The sequence below is a fragment of the Acanthochromis polyacanthus genome, chromosome 19, assembly GCF_021347895.1.
Source record: "Acanthochromis polyacanthus isolate Apoly-LR-REF ecotype Palm Island chromosome 19, KAUST_Apoly_ChrSc, whole genome shotgun sequence".
NCBI classification, from domain to species: Eukaryota; Metazoa; Chordata; class Actinopteri; family Pomacentridae; genus Acanthochromis; species Acanthochromis polyacanthus.
In genome coordinates, this window is record NC_067131.1 from 28,916,228 (window position 1) to 28,921,991 (window position 5,764).

The window sequence follows — 5,764 nt, forward strand, 5'->3', positions numbered from 1 at the left end:
TTTTCCCACAGGTTACTGGTCAGATACTACAATAGACAAAACAGATTGCATTTGTTGTAGTTTCTCTGATGTCCGTGACGTGTAGGTGGAGAAGAAACGTCCATTGACACTGACTTGCTTAATAATAAGTTTATTATAAGGAAGAACAGCATCGATCAGACAGAGAGACTGTCTGGGAGAATCCGGCCAAATGAATGTCACCGAACAGCAAACGGAGGTCACTTTTATATGTTTTAAACAAGTGGAACCATGTCACAACATGTGATTTGTATCAGAAGACCAAAAAACAAGAGGCCTCATTGACAAACCCTGTTGTGGAATCCATAGGATAATTCCCTAGACACAGGAACTCCCATCTAATACAACAGTAAGTTCTTTCAGCAAGAAGATACAGTCCATTCTAACATATAGCACATGCTTAGCAACACGTCAACATCACATGTCTCAGGTCATAAGGATCACGTCTAACGACACGTCTGGCCTCACAGGTCAGATACTACACATTCTACTAACTTATTAAGTAATACATGTCAGATCAGAAACTACGGTTACAGCTGTGGCTAGCAGGCTGTATTATGTCTGTCAATAGACTTCATATTAAATAGGCATATATAGAGGCTGTGATTGGCTGGAGGAGAGTTGATGACATACGAGGAGAGTTTGCCACCTCAGTGTTAAATACCTATGATCCCTTCTGCAGATGTTTATGAATTTGCTAAGACCTTATGAGCCTTATAAAAGGACTATTGTGACCTGATAATTTATATGAGCATTATAGAAGATGTTTATACATCTGATAAATATATCTGAGCTTTTGCTGAGTCTGAGAGGAGTGGAGAGACCAGAGAGGATATTCTGTGTGTACAAGTATGAATAAATACTTCAACATTACATACTTGTTATTTCTGCCACTTTTTTGTGCAGAAACAAATTCACAAAGACACAAAGTTCTAGTGGTTGAACTCTTTCCACCCTCTATCATCCACAATGAGACACTCAGACCCAACAGACGACACGTGGAGCGGATTGTGCAAAAATTCCTCTTTTTTTATTGAATTTCCGTCATTACAATTGCACACAATCAGTTTGAGCAATCTAAAACATTTATAGAAATTCATTGAGCTCTAAGTGAACAGTCATCAGTCTTTAGCAGAGGCTTAAAGAGACGTGGAAATATACTGAGAACTTTATTTCCCACGGGTCCCAGCGCCGTCGCCGCGGCAACCCTCCCCGGAAACCCACCCGACGGCAACCAATAAGAGCCCGTCGTCCACGTACAGTAGCAATAATGCTGCACCCTAAACCTTGTAAATCAATATATTCACTTAAATTTCAGACTAAAACTTCTCAAATTTAGTCAGAACGAAGAGATGACTCGCTCTCAGAGGCGCAATAAAACTGCAAAAGCTAAATTTCATAACAAAATGCTGCATCCTGAGCCGAGCAGTCGAATGAACAAAAGATTTTGAAATGTTTGTGGTTCACAGAGCTGCATCACAATTTATCTCCAAGTGATTCATGAATTTTTGCAACTCCAGTGTGAAAAAACTGAGTTTGAATCCACAAAATCCATGAATGAATAAAATGCGCATGTTTTCCCAACTCTGGCGTGAAAAAAGACTCGAGAAAATTAACGAATTCAAATAATTTTCTGACTAAAATTTCTCAAATTTAGTCAGAACAAGGAGATGCATGAGTCGAATCAGACGAATCGGACCCGACTCGCTTTCAGAGGCACAATAAGACTGTAAAAACTAAATTTTATGAAAAAATGCTGCATCCTAAACCTTGTGAACACATCATTTTGAAATGTGTTTGTGGCTCAAAGAGCTGCATCACAATTTTGTCTTGTAGCTCCTGTGCACGTGTTTGTGCAACTTCAGAGTGAAAAAACTGAGTTAGAATCAAAGAAGTCAACAAAATCCAAGGATTTCTGACCAAAACTTCTCAAATTTTGACAGAATGAGGAGATGCATTCAACCTGATACGTTCAGAAGGGACAAAATCATCACACAAGTAGTTAAAAATGTATTGGTTTGAAAAGCCTGTTGTCTACCAAATTACAGCTTTCATCAGAGCCACAAACTGTAAAAAATGACAGAAATACTGGATTTTGAACTGTCAGGCAGTGCTTAATCTAAACATGTGTTAGGACACTTAAATAAAAATGAACCTGAAAATCATGATATTTAATCCAGCCTGTCCTCAAACAAAAAACGACCACATAGGTCGTCTGTACACGCCCGTATTATGACCCAGTGTTACGTTTTGACCATAGACTGTATATATAATGGACGTAGCATCTGGCTCCAGAATTGAAGCCAACCCGGAAGTGTCAAAAACTTGCAATATCACGCCGTTCGCTGGGGTTGGCTCCAAAAAGCTTTTTCTCCATAGACCCCAATTCATTTTTGGAAAAAATAAAATTTGATAGACTGATTTTCTACAGCTCAGGATTTTTTTCCCGTTAGTTTTCATGGTCAAAATGAGAGATCAGGTGGCCGATCTTAAAATAAATCAATACTGAATTTTAAATAAATCGTTAAAGTTAGCGGAGCCAGGGGCGTGGCTATACTTGATAGACAGCAACAGAAGCCTCTGCGGTAAAATGTGGGCGGGATAAGAGAGTCCTCAGCCAATCCTGCCCCGAATTGCTCTCCGGTCCAGTCTGTTTGATGACGCTTTTTACATCACTGGCTCCAAAAAATCCAAAATGGCGACCAGGAAGTAGCAAAATCCGGGCTTCATTTTCTCGGCGTTGAAACCAACGGGTGACGTCACGGTTAGTTTACGCCTGATTTTGACGTATGCGACCTCTGGCAGTTGAGTAAATATCGACACTCTGGAGTCACAGGTGAAACGTCATCATGAACAAACTTTTATCTAACACTATCCCTGTCCCTATCCCTAACCCTAACCTTAACCATAACCCTAAAAACATGTTGGGAAAGTGAGAAAAAAGCCGTTTTGCGACGGAAAAGCCATTTCGCGAATTAAATCCCGTAATGCGTTCGTTTTCCCCGTAGGGGCGCTAACGTTCATACGACCGCATAGGTCGTATTCCGGTGCACGGTGCAAACGACCGATGCGGTTGTATGAATTTGAGGACTTGTTGATTTAATCACAGTCAAAAATTTCCCAAAAATAAATTGTTTGCTCTGAACAGATTCTGCAAAAAATAAAAATTCTTAGTCCATTTGTGCAAATTTGAAGCCATGACTGAGTCAGCTGTGAGTGACACTTTCAAGACAAAAATTCAGGGAGTTTTACGATGAACTGCAGCAGAAAGGAGACGACATACTGGATCAATTCAGAAAACTCAGCGTGGTTCAAAAACAGTGAACAGAGGAGGAGTTGTTGGAGATACATTCAGCATGGTGACATATCTATAATAAGTGGAGGTTTAACTGTATTCCATTATTGGTAACAGCTGTGGAAATGTGTTGATTTCAGATTTCTTTCAATGTTTGCAAAATAAATAATTTTGCATCTTTTTGTGGTCATTTTGTACCTTGACCACATCTTTTTGGTCTCTTGTGCTTTAGTTTTGCATTTATTTGTGATCATTTTGCATCTTTTGCAGTTACAGTGTGTCTTTTGTCGCCATTTTGCACCTCGTAACCATCGCTTTGTGCCTCCTTGCATTAGTTTTGCATTTCTTTGTGTTCATTTAGTATCTTTTAGTGGTAATGTTTCATTTTCTGGTCATTTTTCATATTTTGTGGTGTTCTGTATCTTTTTTCAGGCAATTTGCATCTTTTTCGGGTCATTATGGGTTTATTTGTAGTTACTGTTACATCTCTTTGCATTGGTTTGTGTTGTGTGTTTGTGTTCATTTTTCACCTCACAGTGGTCACTTTGCCTCTCTTTTGGTCACTTTAGTCTCTTTCTGCTTTGTTTTAATCTCTTTGTGGTTGTTTTGCACCTGACAGCAGTGCCTGTTTGATTGATTTTGCAACAACAAACATCAACACTTGTCCCTTTAGTTTCTGTACAGTTGGTTCATTTATTAATCCTCTGCTGATGTTAATACTGAAGTGTATTTGCTCGTCTCCTCAGATGTGAAGGCGAAGGTTTGTCTTATTCTGCCCTCTAGTGTCTGATTTACAGCATTGCAGGTGATTCTTCTGTTTGTATGTCAGGATTCTAACAGCAATAAGGAAACTCTCACCATGAGTTCTGTGTAAGTCGGCCGCTCTTTGGAAACTTTCTTTAAGCTGCAGCACAAAAAACAAACATCACCATGAATCAATAAATGTTAATCAGCATCATGGCCACTTTTAGTTCCTACAGCTCCAACAAACCAAGAGTTTGTTAAATATTAATTTGTCAGAATACAAAATAAAATCTGAAGTGAATCTGACTACAGGAACAGCTGGACAGATGTGTTTGATGACAGAACCAGAACAATAAAAAGATCCTCCTCGGATCACACAGAGTTAAACGCTCGTGTCTTCCCACTACATGGATACCTGCATGTGTAACCAGGCAACCAAGAAAGTAGAAAACAAAACGCAGGAAACAGAAGCAAATGATCACAGAGTTCACGTCTCACAGGAGAAGAAGAAGAAACACAAAGAACAGACAGGTGGAAACACAAAGACACACTGATGTTACACAAACTACCAGAGCTAATGAGGAGATGGAAGATAAAGAAACTCAGCTAGGAGGTTTTTAGTACAGAAAGTTTGTTAGCGTCTCAATCAATTGATTGGTTGCAGAAATAAAAATCAATATGTTGTCTGTGTAGGTTCTCATTCATCCAGGTCATGGTTATACAAAGTAGTTTAAATAAATCAATATGTTGTCTTCAAGTGAACTAAATGACTCCACTCATAGGCGTCAGTTTAGGGGGGGTGGTGGGGATGTGTCCCCCCCACTTTTTGTCAGGGGTCATTTTGTCTCCAACACATTCAAATTCTTCATATGTAAGCCGTTGTAAACCCAGTTATTTTCAGCAGTTTGGAAAATTCCGACGCTCCTGAACGCACCATCCGCACTCGGCCGAGAGTTCCACAGACATGAAGTACACCTTCGTGAGGTTAAAAAAACGTGCAGATGCTAAATTTGCACCCGTGCCAAGTGGAAGCTCCAGAGGCATGCAGGGGCAAAATTTCGGCCGGGGAGAATTAGTACTATAGCGGCCCACAGACCTCTTTATCTGCATGTACTGATAGCTCAACAGGTTGAGCCTCCGCCTTTGGTATGGTGGTTGTGAGTTCGAGCCCAGCTTGTAGCATTTTGCCGCCGTTCTTCGACATTTTCTCAAAGTGCTGTCTTACCAACGACACAGAAGCATATGAGAAAAGCAGGCATGCCGCAACAATGCTAAAGTTTGATTTTAAGTAGAGGGCCACAAAATATCGTCCCACGGGCCGCAGTTGGCCCGCGAGTTTGAGACCCATGATTTAAAACATTATTATTATTATTATTATTATTATTATTATTAATATTTTATGACTGGAGGGGCCCAACAATAAAGCGGCCCACCGGGGATATCCCCGGTGTTCCCGAATACCCAGCACACCACCCAGGGTGTGCATTTCCATCTGACAATGGCTGTGGTCTCCACCCCCCCACCTTTAAAAACAAACTGACGCCCTTGACTCCACCTGCAGCCTTATTAGCATAAATGATACCTAAAGCAGCATGAAGACCTGGAACCTGCAGCAAGTATCCAGATGTTGACTCCACGTTGTGTGGTCTTCACCTGCTCAGGTTGTGAGATGGTGTGGTGGTTTCTGTGAGATAGAAGACAAACTAC